The 18990-nt window shown below is 39.7% G+C and overlaps 1 protein-coding gene across 1 annotated transcript in view; it reads right to left on the bottom strand.

The window, feature by feature from the left end:
- Nucleotides 1-11044: 11044 nt before the first annotated feature.
- The window catches only part of LOC132379726 (VPS10 domain-containing receptor SorCS1-like), a 1404942-nt gene continuing 1396996 nt past the window's right edge, over nt 11045-18990 (bottom strand). Inside the window, exon 27 of the mRNA XM_059948015.1 lies at nt 11045-11120. The gene's annotated coding sequence lies outside the window, so the exon portion shown is untranslated. The remainder of the gene's footprint in view (nt 11121-18990) is intronic.

Raw genomic sequence — 18990 nt, forward strand, 5'->3', positions numbered from 1 at the left:
CGGCAGCAGAAGGGAGTACCCCTGCAATGGACTTCCAAGGCGCCGCCTGACTCAGCCTCGCAGATGCAGCACACACTGAAAGTGGCCTGAGTCTGTCGAAAGGACTCAGAGTCTGTCGAACTTCCGAGCCGATGACCATCCCCTCTGGGACAGCTTCTCCGAGCACCATCCTCTGCCGAGCGTATTAAGATGGCCCCTGCCAACGGCCATCAGCAACGTGACCCCAAGGACTGGGGGCCTGTTCTTCCCAGCAGAGTCCCAGACCTCACAGCAGCAGCAGCAACGAAGAAGGTCTTCCTGGAATTTCCCGATGTTCCTCCGTGCTCCCACGTCCGTTTTCAATCGATTATGATTGCGCACGGCACCCCTCTTCACAAATAACAGATAATCAGTTCCGGAGTGGCCGTTGCAAGCTCCGTCGTGCTGCCATCTTGCAACTATTTTTAATTTAACTATTTAATACACATATTTATACTTTAATAGATTTACTTTTTTTTCTATATTATCATGTACTCCTGCCACTAAGTTAACCAATTTCAGGACACATGCCTGATTCTGATTCTAACTCTGAATTTCAATGTGTGGAACTCACTGCAACAGACATTCATTGAGAATATTTAAAGTGGAGTTTGATAGACTCTTGGTAGGTCAAAGCATTAAAGGTTATGCGTAGAAGGCAGGACAATGGGGTTGAGGGGGATAATAAATCAGCCATGATGGAATGGTGAGGTAGACATGATGGGCCAAATTGCCTAATTCTGCTCCTATGTCTCATGGTCTTGTGTTGGCTGGGTAATGAAGCAGCAGCACCACTCAGTGTGAGATATGACTGTAAAATAACAGCAATGTTCTCTGCTCCAAGGGACTGTCATGATGCCTAATGCGAGATCTCTGACTTTTATATCAATTGACCATGTTGAAACCAGATTGAGATACATTTCAAATTACTCTTATTTCATTGTTACACTGAATGAAGTTATTTTACTTGAGATCCCTTAAGAACTGTGGAACTCAGAAACACCAGGCCCCCTGATATCCCAGGCATGAGCTTAGGTGAAAGCCGAGATGCCTTCTTCAGTCTGCTCCTCATTAATGTATGAGGTAAATCCTTATTCTGTGGAAAGGCAAAGGGTGTTTTTCTTTTTTTTATCAAGCAGACAGCCATCTGATAGTAGTTATCATTGGCATTACACACCAGACTAAATAAAATGCATGATGATAACAGCAAGTATTTCATTCCAGTGTGTTGGATATTACTAGAAATGATCTACTTTTAATTAAAATGCGATTCGTGCACAGTAAGGGATGTGCTTATAGAGATTTGGCCTGCTTAATAAATGCAGTGAATGTCAAAACAGCAAAGCTACCAAGGAAAGGTTTGACAGTACACAACACGGAATCATTCCAAAAGGCACAATACCGCATGGATCATCGAAACAGAGTGGTACTTGCTTGGAGGTACACCCATTTAAAATAAATCTGGAGACCAGTTATTACTTTCAACTATTATAAACAGGACCTGATGTTTTTCTTAGCTATACTGTATAACAGAAAATAATATTGCTGGTCCTTGTTTATACAGCTGTAGTGTTCACCCAGAAATAAGATTTTAGTGAAAAAACTGAATAACATTGCTGAAGTCATATAGGTCCCTTGGTTTGACCTTTGTGTAGAAATGAGGAGGATATGGGGGGAATTGGGTGGCACAAATTAAGGCAAAAAGTGGGATGGATGTTGGAAGAGAAACAGTTGGGTAGGGTGATAAGATAACTAACTTCGCAATTATAAAGGAGTTGGGCCCAGTGAAAACCAGCAGGCCAGGCAGCATCTATAGGGAGAAGAACTGTCGACGTTTCGGGCCGAGATCCTTCATCAGGACTAACTGGAAGGAAAGATACTAAGAGATTTGAAAGTAGTGGGGGGAGGGGGAAATGCAAAATGATAGAAGACCGGAGGGGGTGGGATGAAGCTAAGAGCTGGAAAGGTGATCGATGAATCAGTAGGTTGACCTGCTTTAGGGGTGTGACTGGAAGAACATGGGCTTTTTGATGGTGAATAATACTTTCATCTTTAGATCACATCCAGAAAACCACATGGAACCTACTCCTCCAATACCTCCCTGTGATCAGACTCTGAAGAGAACAAGCAGATCTTATGATTTTGACTATGAACTTCTTCATTTTCCATGAGTACTGCTTCACTGTTTCCCAAAACAATACAGGGAACTCAATGCTGCAGTGCTTCAGAACTTTATAGCATCTACCACAGGGCTAGATCTCATGTATTACTTGTACTTCTGCTGTTATTCCAAACTGTTTACATAAAGGTAATCCAGACATCAGCATCTGGAAGATGAATTGGAATTCTTAACATTACTTGTTCTTTCCATCACAGCCTGGTATGGAAACACCAAAGCCATTCAATAGAAAATCCTACAAACAGTAGTGGATACAGTCAGCCCTCCCCACCATTGAGTACATTTACATGAAGCCTTGTTGCAGGAAAGCAGCAACCATTATCAGGGACCCCCACCACTTAGGACCTGGTCTCTCCTCACTGCTGTCATCAGGAAGAAGGTACAGGGGTCTCAGGGCCCACACCATCAAGTTCAGCAACAGTTAATACCACTCAATCATTAGGCTCTTGAACCAGAGGAGATAACCTTACTCAATTTCACCTGTCTCATCACTTAGATGTTCCCACAACCTGTGGACTCACTTTCAAGGATGTTCCATCTCATGTTCTCAATATTTACTGGATATTTATTAATTATTATTATTTCTGCTGTTTTGAAATTGCGCATTTTTTTGTCTTTTGCAGACCGGTTGAACGCCTATGTTGGTGTGATATTTTATTTATTCTATCATGGTTATTATTCCATTATGGATATTTTGAGTCTGCCCACAAAAATGCATCTCAGGGTTGTATATGGTAACATATATGTACTTTGATAATAAATTTATTTTGAACTTTAAGGATCTGTGTGTATAAATGAATTGTGTTGAGCCAATTTACCTCACAAGGGTCTAAATATTATTATGGTAACAATCCTTATAGATACAGTGCTGCAAGCATCCATTTGAACATTGACACTATCTAATCTCTCTTTATTCATTTATCTGCTATGAATCTCCAAGTCCATAAAAAAATTATTTAGAATATTGAACATGACATCACAGTACAGACCCTTCAGCGACATGTTGGCCTTTTAACCTACTCTAAGGCCAGCCTATCTTTTCCCTCCTGTACAGCCCTCCATTTTTCTTATACCTACATGTCTATCTCTCTTAAATCTCCCTAATGTATCTGTCGCTACTTCCACCTCAGGCCACCATTCCACGCACCCTCCATTCACTTGTGAAAAACCAGGCTCTGATATCCCCCTATATCCTCCTTCATTGTGGGAGACACTAGCAATATTCTTGATAATGTAGTGTCTGAAGGACAGAAGTGGGTGCAGTGACTGTTACAAGAGAGAAGGTGCTGAAAAAGCTGAAAGACCTAAAGGTACATAAGTCACCCAGACCAGAGGAACTGCACCCTAGGGTTCTGAAAGAGGTAACGTCAGAGATTGTGTTGACATTAGAAATGATCTTTCAAAAATCATTGGATTCTGGCATGGTGCCAGCGGACTGGAAAATTGTAAATGCTACATCACTCTTTAAGAAAGGAGGAAGGCAGCAGAAAGGAAATTATAGACCAGTTAGCCTGACCGCAGTGCTTGGAAAATGTTAGAGTCAGTTGTTACGGTTGAAATGATGGAGTACTTGGTGACACAGGACAAGATAGAACAAAGTCTGCATGGCATCCTTCAGGGAAAATCCTGCCTGACGAACCTGTTGGAATTATTTGAGGAGATTACAAGTAGGATAGATAAAGGGGATGCGGTGGATGTTGTATATTTGGATTTTCAGAAGTCTTTTGACAAGGTGCCACACATGAGGCTACTTACCAAGTTAAGAGCCCCATGGTATTACAGGAAAGTTACTAGCATGGTTAGAGCATTGTCTGATTGGTAGGAGGCAGCGAGTGGGAATAAAAGGATCCTTTTTGGGTTGCCTGCCAGTGATTAGTGGTGTTCCGCAGAGGTTGGTACTGGGACCACTTAATTTAATGTTATGTATAAATGATTTAGATGATGGAATAGATGGCTTTGTTGCCAAATTTGCAGATGATATGATGATAGGTGAAGGGGCAGGTAGTGTTGAGGAAACAGGTAGGATGCAGAAGACAGACAGCTTAGCAGAATGGGCAAGACAGTGGAAAATGAAATACAATGTTGGAAAATGCATGATCATGCACTTTGGTAGTAGAAATAAATGTGTGGACTATTTTCTTAATGGGGAGAAAATCCAGGAATCTGAGATGCAGAGGGACTTGGCAGAACACCCTGAAGGTTAACTTGCAGGTTGAGTTGGTGATGAGGAAGGCAAATGCTATGTTAGCATTCATTTCAAGAGGTCTAGAATACAAGAGCAAGGATGTGTTGCTGAAGCTTTATAAGGCACTGGTGAGGCCTCACCTTGAGTATTATGAACAGTTTTGGGCCCCAAATCTTAGAAAAGATGTGCTGGCATTGGAGAGGGTCCAGAGGAGGTTCATAAAGATGATTCCAGGAATGAAAGGGCTATCATACAAGGAAGATTTGATAGCTCTAGGTCTGTACTGGCTGGAATTCAGAAGGATGAGGGGGGATCTGATTGAAACCTTTTGAATGTTGAAAGGCCTAGACAGAGTAGATGTGGAAAGGATGTTTCCCATGGTGGGAGAGTCTAGGATAAAAGGGCACAGCCTCAGGATAGAGGGGAGCCCTTGCAAAATAGAGAGGTGGAGAAATTTCTTTAGCCACAGGGTGGTGAATTTGTGGAATTTGTTGTTACATGCAGCTATGGAGACCAGGTCATTGGGTGTATTTAAGGCAGATATTGATAGGTTCTTGACTGGACATGACATCAAAGGTTATGGGGAGAAGGCCAGGAACTGGGGTTGAGTAGGAGATAGGAACAAAGGATCGGCCACGATTGAATGGTGGAGCAGACTCAATGGGTCAGATGGCCTAATTCTGCTCCTATGTCTTATGGTCTTGTAATTTCCTCCATTCACCTTATGTCATTTTTTATTATCCTGCATTTTTCATACAACTTACAATTATTAATAATGCCATTCTGATTCTGTACTCTTCAAATAATCTTGCAATGTGAATAGATTTTAATTAATAATTGGAGGTTATTATCTACTGTAATTATAATTATCTCCATGATAATTATAGCTAATAGATCTGCTGCCTCATATCACAATGACCTGCATTCTATCCTGACCTGTGTTTGCTGTCTCTGGGAGTTTGAATGCCCTCGCTATGGAAGTGGGGCTTCCCTCACTACCTTGGGGTTTCCCCGAGTATCTCCCACTTCCTAAAAATGTGCAGGTTGGTGAGTTAACAGGCTACTGTAAATTACCCCTAGTGTGTAGATGAGTAGTGGGATCTCAAGGACAGAGAGGGGGTATTTCCCTTATTGTTTGCTTGGCCTGCATACTAGCTTTCAGTGACTAATGGACATGCATTCCTAGATCCCTTTAAATACTGACACTTATCATTCATAAATTATAGTGCTTTTCTGTTTTGTGCACCAGAGTAGCTGATTTTATATTTTCCCATGTTATATCACATCTGATACATTTCCCCTCTCTCACTCCATTTATATAGACCCCCCTGATGCCCCTTTATATCTTCCTCCATATTCTTAAGACCATTGAGTTGTGTATCTTCCACATTACCAGAAATCTAACATCTGGTTCTTTCAACCCAGAACCCAGAAGCCATGACCAGAAAATCAGACAAAAACCTATTTATACCTATGCTGCTTTCTGTCTGACCATTTTACTGTATTAATCACACTTTTTCTCAAAAACGATTGAATTGGAAAGGTTGGGTACAGACTGAATTGAGCCGGTGGGGCCCGGATCTGAGGGCATATTGAAGCAGCAGTGCTGGATCTGAGTGCAAGGGACAACCTGAGATTTGAATGATTTAAGAGCTAGATCAGGTTGAAAAAGACAGGATGCTGGGTGGAGATGAAAGTCAGGCTGGTTCAGCTCGAGGTTTACTCATCGCTGCACTGAATTCAGTCTGTGGCCTGCAACTAATGACCTACTGGATCAACTGCAGTGATGACTGGCTGTGGTGTGGACTCACCTTCGTGAACTTCCACTCTGAATGTTATTTGCTTACTTTTATTGTTTGTACTAATTGTTTTTTTCTGCATATTGGGTGTATGACTGTTTTTTATGGGTTCTATTGGATTTCTTTGTTATGTGTCTGCCTGTAAGAAGATGAATCTTAAGGTCCTATATAGTACTTAGTATTGTATAACTGTATAATACATACCTTGATAATAATTGTCCTTTGAATTTTGAACTTATAGTCGAGGTCTGTATATCTTACACAGTTCTATATGTTCTAACCTTGTCGAGCAAACTCCTGTGTGAGGCATAATTGAAAACTTCTGAAAATTCAAAGCTCTATATTCACTGATATATCCTAATCCAGTCGCATCCTTAGGGAACAGTAGATTAGTCAAACATGACTTTCCTTTCATAAATCCATACTGGTTCTGCTCAGTCCTATTATTCTCTTCAAAGTCTTATTTCATCCATCATTGTAAATTCCAATATTTTCTCTGCTACAGATGTTGGGTTTACAAGTTAGTAGCTCTCTGCAAATTAGTACAACTTCACTGCTTCATTAGTGAAACTCACCTCAGACATTTTGACATCTAAATTTAACTTTTATTCAAAGAAACTGCCCATAATTTACAATTGCTTTTCTTTAAAATAAAATTTTCACTTGAGAATTGGTATTGTCAAGAGTCTGATTTGTCTGGTTGAGAAGTGGCATTGTAAACCTGGTTCTGAATCACATAATGCTGAAATTCTATGCAGGCTTCCAACTCTCAGAAGACACACAGATACTGTGAGTGAGTTCCCTAGTGCATGAGATGTCTATGCGTCAACTGTGAAAAGAGAGTCTGATAAACTAAAAGACCCAACCAGTAACCACAAGCACCAGAGCTTGTCTATGATGCACCAAAATATTTGGATCCCTCCTCAGTCTCTACAGGCACCTGAGGACCCACTAATAGACAACCCCTTAGAAGAACATCATACTTGGCCTGAGTGATGACATTACCTGGTCACATAGAAGCTGCTTTTGCTCCTTGGAGAAATGCTGGAAAACCAAGTTTTAACAGCTTCGTTACCTGCCTGTTCATTGGTGGGAAGGGTCTAAGGAACTGAGCTTTGTTCTGACCAAGATGTGTAAGCTCTGCAGTAGGCCAGTGTTGCCTCTGCCATGCTACTTATGGTGTCTACCAAATGATCAATTGGAGTCAATGGAAAGCACTTACTTTAAACTCTGGTGTTAATGCCACAACACCGCAAGACCAACTTCAAATGAAATTCCCTTCACCAAAGACACATGGGCAAGTTTATACCCAAACTTTTCTTTAGTGTTTTGACACAACAGGGATCATCAGTTTTAACACATTGGATAGGCTGAGACTACAGGTCTTCGAATCTGTAATGAGAAGGCTGCTGAGGAATCACGTCACTGCAAGCAGTCTCCTTCCTCATGCACAAGGACCAAGCCTATCGTTCTTTTAGGACATTGACGAGTGCTACACAGGAGCAGGCCCTTCAGCCTGCAATGTTGTACTGAACCAATTAAACGAGAATCTGCAGGAGTATGGGGACAGAGATCAGATTTCCTTGAATATTAGCGACAATAAAAAAGACTCCTGATGTGATACCCAATTGTTTTTTGCATGTCCCAAAGATATAAGTTCTAGCAATACAAAATGTATGATTTATCTGTATGCATTTTCAATTTTTTAATAACAGATCCAAATTCTCATTGTATAAAAGTACATATAACTTTTTAACAGTTTCAAAATGACTATAGATCAGCAGATATAATTAGACATAACTTGCAGATACTTTGTTGCTCTTTCTTGGCAACTTTACATGCTCTTATATTATGATTCCATTCTGTTTTCATATACCTATCTGTTTAAACTATTCTCAGTACACTATATACACATTGTTTCTGAACATTGAATGGAAGGGATTACTGTCCAGTGAGGTGATTCTCCACATGGTTTATGACAAAACAGATTTTTATTTTAAATAAGTTTATTAAATTCTGTGTTTAGAACAGTCAACTTGGAGTCTTGTTTATTGAGAAAAGGGAATTACATAGCGGATAATTGAAATAATATTGTCCAAAAACTGAAGTAAGACCTTAACTGCAATGTACACCATCAGAAAGGCAACTTAAATACATTCAGTCTTTCTAGTTGCATGAAAATCCAGAAAATGGGAAACGTTTTATGAGAACATCTTTACAATTTATGTTTTAAAATAGAGGCAGTGCTGAACTTTACAAGTTGCAAAATATCACATTTTAATCAGGATGGACAACTTCCTTATTAATTCTTATAACTTAAGAAACATGACAATGGGGGAAATACAAATTGAAAATCGCAGCTGATTCCCCAGAATGATGAAGAAGTGCGCCATGTTCTTCATTTACACTGGGATCTGGGATACTCAGACAGTGCTGTGTTCCTCTTTAACAGTGCCCATTGCTCTGCCATGTGTTTCCATCATTTGTTATTTTCTGAACCACTAACAGTCTAAAGCCAGCTGTCAATTGAAAATGTAATTCCACTTCTGTGGAACTTGATTTTTGTGCCCATATCTGAATTATGAAGGTAGGCTTTTGATTGGCCAACAGAATCATAAACAGTCATGGTCTCTTGGGGAAAAAGTGTTTGAGAAAAATACAGCAACTACATCTCTGGTCCTCTCATATCTATACAAAGTACTGCTCCATTAATAGTTTGGCTTGTATCATTACTTTTCTCATGACTGTTTACTTTACTTTATTTGACTTTAAACTTATCTTAAAATTAAAGTATGAATGATGAACAGGATCAGAATTTCTTTCAGAAGTGTTTTTAATACTCAAATAACAGCAGGACTAAACTATTGAAGAGAGGTCTACTAATGAAAGGCTTTAAACTTTCTTACCTCCACCTTCTTTTCAAGCTCCACACTGTTCCTTTGTGATTCCCATTGCCAAATTGGCTCCTGCACCACTAACACTAATTTGAGCAAACTCGATTTCCTCTCCCATTTTTGTCTCTTTCTGGCACCTGAGTTAATGCAATGCCCAAAAAAACATTGTTTTCAACTTTGATTGGCTGGCTTGGCCATTCCAGAGTCAGTCATATTGCTATGATCTGGAGTCAAATGTAGACCAGCACAATAGGCTTCCTTCCTTAAATGATTATAGTGAGCCCAGATGGATCCTCTTCACAATGTTCTATTAATTTCATAGCTATCTTTACTGGTGCTAATTTATTATCTCAGATTTATGCAATTAAGTTCCCTAGCTGGCATATAGAGACTTAAACTCAAGGATCTTTAGTCCAGATGATGGGCTTACTCTGAGCCCAGTGGGTGATAAGCACTTCTTCAGGGCTTTCCCTTCATATTAATGCATTTGTTTCCCAACTTTCTGTTTTAATGACATTTAAGGTTCTGCTGTTGTATTTTGAAGATCATACTTCCAGTGAAAGGGATGACACATTCTGCAAAAGCATGGGGGTTTAAATAGCTTCCCAAGATATCTTTATTTCCCTTTCTCCTTGATCATTATGAAAGCTTGAGTCTAATTTTGCGAACTGATTTATAATGCGACTAATACTTTATACAGTACAATATGCAACTGAAACAAGAAAACCAAGCACACCGGTAGTGTACAATAGGTGCTGTTTCTTGTAAGCATGCAGCATATTACAGTACACACAGGACAAAAGGTAACACTTCGTCAGGTGCATTGCTGCACTGAGTTGGTACAAATACCATGGCACAGGACTGGGGCTTGGAAAGGTAAGAATGTGAAAGACAGGAAGAGTGTTGGAAACAAGTCTGCATTGGACTTGTAACTAGAGAACACAGAGTAGGCCATGCAGTGCTGGTGATAGGAGCAGCCAGTACTTGGCTACGGTTGGTTCAGTTAGTAATTGGATGAGCCTACATCTGACAGCCGGACAATTCGTTTTGCCAATTGAAGGAGACAGAATGGATGACGAGGAAGAGGTATGCTGGTGTCTGCAGGAACGTAGGCAGTGAATGTGACCAACCCCTTGGGTCTGCCCTTCATTCCAAAGGCGTTCCATGACTACGACTCCCTCTTAATTGTTATTTCTTAAACAGACTCCCCACAACGCCTTTTACGGTGGTTTGAGATGTGCTTTAGATCACTCACCAAAGTTAATTTATAGAGTCAGGAAAGAGTAAGTTTAAAGAGCGGGGAACCAGATTAAAGCTTTGGGGAAATCACAGATAACTTTACAGCATCTTTGAATGATCAATCCAATTAGACCAACAGTTCTTGCAGTTCTTTCCATACAGCCTTGCATATTTATCCATTTCAACATTGCTTATTGAATCTCCCTCATCTTTTCAGACAGCATATTCCCTATCTCAGGAAGTAGCTGAGTTAAACAAGTCTCTCCTTGCTCTATAAGCTAGTTATATTGAGACCTGTCACTGGTTACCCACCCTGATGCTGCTACAGAGTTTCCCTTCTTTTATTCTATTTAAAAACAATCTTCATAGCTTTGAACTCAGGGGCTGTCCTGAATAAACAGATAGTGACTAAATAGTCACCTGTAATATATGTAAAGGGTGAGTAGGGTGTATCCTGTGAAATGGTACAACTTGCTTAAGTACATGTGTGCTCTTTGTCCAAAAGTATTACCTTTTACACTGAATGTACTATATGTATCTTTAAGACCTAGACACCACATTCTTTAAATCAATTTACAAGAAATTTTTTTTCTTTTTTTTTGGTAATAGAAAAAGGATTTTTTTATTCAAATAGATACAATAAGCAATCTGTGTCATCACCATCCACATGCACAGTTTTAAAGCTAAAACCTTGTGTGTTGTCGAGTAGAAAAGTTCATCTCCAATGTGGATTCAGCAGTCTCAGTGTTAAACATAGCTTGGGATTTCCTTTGTGCTCTCACTTTCTGTTGTTGTTGGATTCTCTCCTGTAACATGGAAAACAGGATTTAATATCAAAGAATACCCATGGATGCAACATATACCTTGAAATTACTCAGCGTGCAGCGAATGATGTTCTGCTGGAGATTTGAATGCTTTCCCATTCACCGCATATAGTTCTTCCTAGTGCCATAAAACATGAAAACAGGCCCTTCTGCTCAATATCTCCCTGCTGACTGTGTTGTCCCGTGAGCTAGAACCTGCCTGCTTTTGACTCTGAACCACTCCGATCCATATTGAAGTAAAATACACAAAATGCTGGAGGAACTCAGCAGGGCAGGCAGCATCAGAAAAGTGTAAACTGTCCTGATGAAGGGTCTCAGCCCTAAACATCACTGTTTACTCTTTTTCATAGATGCTGCCTGGCTTGCTGAGTTCCTTCAGCATTTTGTGCATGTTGTTTGGATTTCCCAACATCTACAGATTTTCTCTTGCCTATCCATATTTAGTTTTCTGGCTTCTATTTAGTTCTAAATGTTAATTCTATTTCTGTCCCTCAGTGGCTTCAGTTATCATGGGGTACACTCCTGGTTACTTCACTAATCTCATTGCCTTCTTAAAAGACAGGTCACTCATTAATTGTTTTGGCTGTCATTGGCATGCCTAACTGTTATTGTCTACCTCACATAGGTCTTAAACTAAGCAACTTGGAATAGATTCATTCCAACCCATTTCAAGAATCACCAGTAAGAATGGAGGACTTTAAACAAACCATATGGATGTCTATGACAGTCTAGTATTTGTATGGTCACCCTGAGACAAGCTTTTTAAATGTAAAATTAATAATGTATTCCATTTAACCTACTATAGCCTGATTTGAACTTGTGTCCCTTAATCATTATTCAAGAATTAATTACTAGTTAATTCCCATAACCAATATACACCCCTTTCGATTCTCTGTTTCACTGATTTGGAAACCAGGTTGTTTTTTTTTCACCAATATTAAAGGTGCTCTTTAAATGGAATCCATACCACTGTCATGCATGTCCAAGATGGTCATCAGAAATTAATAGCTATATTACACATCTCAACTTACCTCAATCCAAAATCAATAGATTGCCCATAATACCACATTATGGTACAGTTAGGTGTTGACTATTGATCTAAAGTGTGCCAAATATTTTATTTTGATTGATGTCATGCTTAGAAAATGGGATGAATTCATTTACTTGTAACAACTTGTAACAACATTAGAAAACTCTACTCCTTTAAATCCAGGCTGTATTCACATACAATCCCACTGTGCTGTGCTTCACTTGACTTCCCATTATCTTGGGGCATTGTGTGTTCAACATCAGTCCATATTAACTGTACAGACTCTGTTCTCATTTATATCAACCATATCAAAGCAGGTTATTTCATAGGAATTTCTTCCTAGATTGCGAGACTGTTAAACTGAGACATCATCTGCCGTTCTTGTAGGTATGAAGCATCTTGTTTGAAGATGATCACTGATGATCTCCAGTCCTCTTGGACCACATCTGGTGGGCCACCAATACACCACCATGGTTTAATTGGCCATACATTTCAATGGAATCCCATGGCATTCAATGGCTGTTCTTTCCCCCAAACTGAATTGTAAGTACACTTTAAAAATATTTCTCTAATTTTGAAAAATTTTTGTGGAATGCATGGTTTTAAAAAGCACTCTGTAAATGCAAACTCTTGATTTCTTCCTTTTGTGTTTTCATAGACAGGCCCAAATTAAACAATAAGCCCCTGGATAATAAATGTCTCTTGCAATGCAGAGTGACAGCTAAAGGCTGAGGCATTTAATCCGCAAGAGCTGGAGTTAGTGAGTTTTATTTTTTTTCTTCTGCTGTATGAATCATAATTATGCCCACAGGTAATATATGAGCACATTTTAAAAGCAACGGTTGAAATCATTGATGGCTCAATTCAGAAAACGTGGCACTTCATTTCTTTTGGTCAATGCTGCAGTTGCCAGACCATTAAAAAAGGGCACTTAACTAATCCTACACGTTAAATGGACGTGAAAGCAGCAACTTGCTGCAAGTTACAGCTTTATAACTGAATGCCGGGCATTCGTGGTACTGTGACATGAAACTGCATACAACACGCAATGGAATTTCGTTTGGCTGAATCCATCGTTAAGGATACTCACCACCGGGGATATGCCTCTTCTCATTACTGCCATTGGGGAGGAGGCACAGGAGCTTGAAGATGCACACTCAACGTTTTAGGAACCTGAGCCATCAGATTCCTGAGTGGTCCGTTAACCTTACCTCACTATTCCTTATTGTTCGTTGTAAATTATAGTATTTTTTTAATGTCTTGCACTTCATTGCTGCCACAAAAGACAAATTTCATGATATCCTGTATGTTAGTGAATAATTCTGATTCTAATGACATCAAACCACTATTATTTCAAATACCCCGAACTGTTTGAAGAGTGACATTTTCAGCTTGGGAATAATTATAACCTCCCTCATTTCTGAAATTTGATTGGTTAAGCTTGGTCACCTGACTTACACCTCCCTTGTTTTTCTTTTCAATGACAATAAAGTGGTGTCTGATGGTCCTGCTCCAAGTGATATTCCTTGATTGTGTTCAAACAGTTGCAACAACATCATCTTGTCTCTCGGAATCTGTCTCTGGGGGGATCCACATGAAACAAAGACTGCTTTATGTGTGATGTGACAGGAGACCTTGGGACCATCACACCATTCCCTCCCTTGATAAATATTAATACCAACAGAAGGTGGAGCTGGAAGGAAAGTCAAAGTGAAACACTTTGAATGTTGAGGAAGATAAATTTAGTGCAAAGGATAAGCCCTACAGCTATAAAAGGCTGTCTTGTTCTCTGGAATCTGTTTAAGATTGCAGAAGGGTTGGCAATGCTTATTGATGCGTCAGGCTGGCGAGAACATCGAATGACAGGATAAAGGGAGACATGGCAACTGTAACAGAGTGTGTCAATCAATCAGTGTTTACTGAGGCATCAGTTGAGAGGAGTTTGCTTGCCATACAACAGGTGGACAAAATGCAGGGTTGTGCATGTTTTAACAACTTGGAGACTGAATGTTGCTTCCTAATTTTAAGGTTTAGCAGGAGTAATAGGAAATAGGTATTCAACATCATACCCTGCCATGCTTTGGGATGTTTTCATAAAAGTACTATGTAATTGTAAGGTGCTGTTATTGCACCCATTTACATCCATTTGGCAGTAATATTGTTACCTGCAAAGAAGTAGACCACGGCAGCTCTGACAGTTTCAATAATTTTAAAAAGTATTAAGGCTCTGATTTTTTGTCAGTAAATCTTGCAAACCATTTCCTTCCTACATCTATTGTTTCCTAAACCCTGAAGTATGACAGGGTATGTCAGGGCAAATCATCAGCCTCTTTTCCCCAGGGTGGTATTGTCAAAACTAGAGGACACAGGTTTAAGGTGAGAGGAGGAAAGTTAAAAGGAAATAGGTGGAGCAGATTTTTTTGCATATAGAGTAAACGGTGCCAGGAATGTGGTGCCAGAGGAAGTGGTGGAATAAACACAAGAGCAATATTTAAGAGGCATTTAGACAAAGGCAGGGAATACAGACTATGGGTCACGTGCAGGCAGATGGGCCTAGTTCAATAGATTCCATGGTTGGTGCAGCTACAGTGGGTCTGTTCATGTTCTGTATTCTTTTTTGTTCTATTTTTGTAATTAAGAGAATTTCACAAAACCCTGGGGACTTTTCCACAAATGGCCAATAAGGACACAGTCAAGCAAACTCAAATGCGCCTCGTGCTGTGTGTGACTGTTGGTCCTGTGTTTTGCACCTTCTTCCTGTTTTGTTTGGCTGTATTCATGTATCCTTGAATGACAATTAAATCTGAACCAAGGACTTTTACTCCTGTCAGTAAATACTATCGAACTGTCCATTGGACAACCAGAACATGCCCTCTTCTTGTTACAGGAGCCTGAAGACACACATTCAATGTTTAGGGGCAGTTTCTTCCTCTCTGCCATTAGATTTCTGAATGGACCCATGTACACAAACTCACTGTAATTTTTCTTTTCTTGCTTTATTATTTTATATGTATAGTAATTTATAGATTTTTATTATTATGTATTGCAATGTCCTGCTGCCACTACACAACAAATTTCATAGCGTATGCCACTGAGATTAAGCCTGATTCTGATTCTGTATTTTAAAGATGCCAGATTTCACACATTTTGACCCAGTAGCATAGCAGTTCGTGTAATGCTAATACAGCACAGGAGACTCAGGTTCAATTCCCAATGTTTTCCGTAAAGAGTCTGTACGCTCTCCCCATGACCATGTCGGTTTCATCTGGGTGTTTCGCTTACTGCTCGCATTCAAAGACATACAGGTTAGTAGCTTTATCTGGTCACTCTGGGTCAATGGGCTCATAGGGTTGGATGAGCCAGTAACCAAACAGCATCTCTAAAATAAAATAAAATCCTATACTATTGAACAACACTTCTATTGATACCCCAGCACACTTAAATTGCCTTCCTTTAGATATCACATGGTTTTGTAGTTAATATAGACAAGTTTAAGTGGAGCCGCAGTGATCAGATGGAAGCAAGGGGCTGGGGGCATGATGGGTGGGAAGGGAGCATGGTGACTGGGGAGCAGGGTGAGCCTGAAGCCCAACTATCAGATTGACTGAATCACTACAGAACAGATGTTTTTGGATTTTTTTACTATGTTGGGGACATCTGTGCCAGCAGCCATTTCTGAAGCTCCACTGCAGTTTAGCAATGATCACAAGTAACTTACTGTTGTGTTAACAACCTGGGCACAAGTTCCTCTGGGCACTCTTTTCTTTCCTCCCAGCTTTTTCAATTAGAATTAAAACTGAATCCAATTATTGTGGACGGTCACTAAAATTAGATTATGAAACAGCAGGGATCTGCCTGTAATTTAGATAATTTCCTTGTTCCAAAGCTCATCTCAATGGTTGCTGTGCACTGCACCCTGCTGGTCTCAAGTTTTAAAACCCTTGATGTCTGATTAAGGCTGATAATTCTGTTCAATAGCGATCATTTTAAACTCAAGTGTTGCTTGCTGCTGGAATCTGCCCCATCCCGACTTCAGAGATGAAATGCTCAGGCTATGTCCACACTACACTGGATAAACCCATAACTGAAGCTTTTTCACTTCGTTTTTACCCTTCGTCCACATTAAAACGGTGTTTTCAAACCAAAACCGCAACTTTTCAGAAACGCTTTCCAGAGTGGGTATTTTTGAAAACACTGCTCGGGCAGATCAGTGTGGATGGGGTAACCAAAAACTTCTGAAAATGCTATCAGACAGCAGTGTGCTATTTCATTGTTTTCTTGAACGCAACCTAACAATTTCAGAACAGACAGCAATGAGACTGAAGCCAGAAGAGTTAGAAATGTATTCACCAAATACTTTGACTCATAACTTACTGAATAAATAAGTATACTGTACTCACTTTGCCCTGTTTTCTGTTCTTGCTTGTATGAAGGTGGTTTACCTATTTATGCAAGTACTTCTCTGACAATAGATGTGTAACAGTCTAATGTAACATTGTATGGAAATACAAGATAACACTGATGTAGACATGTTTTATACATTTAACAAGGTGCTTTATTAATGCAACAGAGTTGGTCAGTTTTTCAATGTTTGTTGTCAGCCGGGTCAATCTGTCCGTGAACTCCCTGTCAGTTGCCTCCTTACGCTCCAGTATTTGTTTTTTTTTACTTCTAAGTTCTCCTGCACGAGAGCCAACAGCTGTCCATTGTTTTAAGTTTTTCTAGTCTGTAACTACACAAACGCGCACTTTCACAGCGAGATTCGACACCAGACATGTCGATTATTTTTGGTAGATGTGTCCTGCTCATGCCCAGTAGGAGGAGATTTGTCGAAATCTCCATTTCAATGTGGATAGAGATATTTTCAAAAACGGATAGTGTGGATGCCTATCATTTTTATATGAAACCGGCATTTTCAAAATTATCTGGTCTAGTGTGGATGTAGCCTATATCTCCTTAGAGTGCAACAAGACAAATTAAAAGTTACAATTTGCTTTTCTACCCAGTAAAACTGCACTCATGAAATCCTGCAATTAAATGTAGATTTATTCTGATTAATGTAAATTGCATTAGCATTAGTTTGCCATCCTAACTCTTGAAGTGGAAAGAATGTAGTTGTCTCTTGGAAGTGTAATTTCAGCACCCAACTCAAGGGGTTTGGTCACTATGCAAATGAAGGATGATGGTATCACAGTCTGAATATCTCATGACACTGAAAAATCCACCATCCATACGTGTGTCAACAATGCCTGACTTTAACACTGATATCTTGTTATTTTTGTTGGCTGGTCACATTTAACTTTGAAGTACCAATGTTCTTAACCTGTAATTCTTAGTTATCTTTTGACCTTGAGAGATCAGTGGTGGAGATGCTGATTTGGGAGGTTCTTGGTAAGATGTAGCTGTACAAGTCATAATTGATGCCCCCTGCTGCCATGAAAAGTAGCATTTGGTACTTGGGTTGATGAATGGGACGCTAGTCAAATGGGCTGCTTTGCATAATGGAACACACACAGAATGCGAGAGGAACACAGCTAGTCAGGCAGCGTCTGTGGAGGGGAATGAACAATTGACGTGTCAGACAGAGATCCTTCACCACATGCGATGCTGTGTTTCACCTAAGCAAGAATCTCATAGCTGGAGATGGAGGGAAGGCACTGAGGAGTCACCTGTTAAAATATGTCCTGCCTCTGATTTATAAACTCACCCAATATTGTTTGCCTGGCCTCAAAATCTGGATTAAATTATCAAACTGTGAAACATGGGTAAAAATGAGTGAAATCTTCATTTAATTCACTGGATCCTGTTTTTGGCAACTTTCTGTTTTAACTAATAGCGTCAGATGTGGCAAATTGTTTCAATAGGTCTGTTGTTCATAACACGATAAGGGTGCAGGTGTATCATGAAAATTCTTAGAAAATTATGAAGTCAAATATTGCCAGAGAAGAATTTTCTTAGTGGGAAATTATGAGCAGTGATGTCCTGTTTTTTTTGGACTAATCCAGTGCTGGTGGTGTGGTGGTGTAGTCGTTATTATACAGTATCAGTGACCTGGTTCATTTCCTACCACTGTCTGTAAGAGTTTATACATTGTCCCCATGACTCCAAGTTCTCCAATTTCCTCCCACACTCCAAAGGCTATAGTTAGTAAGTTAATTTGTTATATGGGTGTAATTGGGTGGCACAGTCTCACTGGGCTCTATCACTAAAGTAAATAGTCAAGTTTGTTCTCTGGAATGAAATTGCTGTCAGCAAAGAGGCCACTTTTCAGGCTAACCTTCATGTATCATTACCACTCCTGTGGTTTCTCCAATACCCTACCTCAAAATTGACCATCTAAGATGAGACAATAATGTACTGAGTACAAATTAACATTCCATTTTTTTCCAAACTGCAAAGGAGGCCAATGTCATGGGATGAAATAAACAATCTTGCTGCCATCATTATCAAGAGGACAAAGGAAAACTACTTATTTACTCTTCTTCCAAATCTTAGCCTACATCCACACTAGACCGGATAATTTTGAAAACGCTGGTTTCATGTAAAAACAATAGATGTCCACACTATCCGTTTTTGAAAATATCTCTATCCACATTGAAATGGAGATTTCGATGAATCTCCTCCTACTGCACATGCACAGGACACATCTACCAGAAACAAGCGACATGTTTGGTGTCGAAGCTTGCCGTAAAAGTGTGCGTTTGTGTAGTTACAGACTAGAAAAACTTAATACGATGGACAGCTGTTGGCTCTCATGCAGGAGGACTTAAAAGTAAAAAAATAACAAATACTGGAGCGTATGGAGGCAACTGACAGGGAGTT

Source organism: Hypanus sabinus, chromosome 22, assembly GCF_030144855.1.
Source record: "Hypanus sabinus isolate sHypSab1 chromosome 22, sHypSab1.hap1, whole genome shotgun sequence".
NCBI lineage: Eukaryota > Metazoa > Chordata > Chondrichthyes > Myliobatiformes > Dasyatidae > Hypanus > Hypanus sabinus.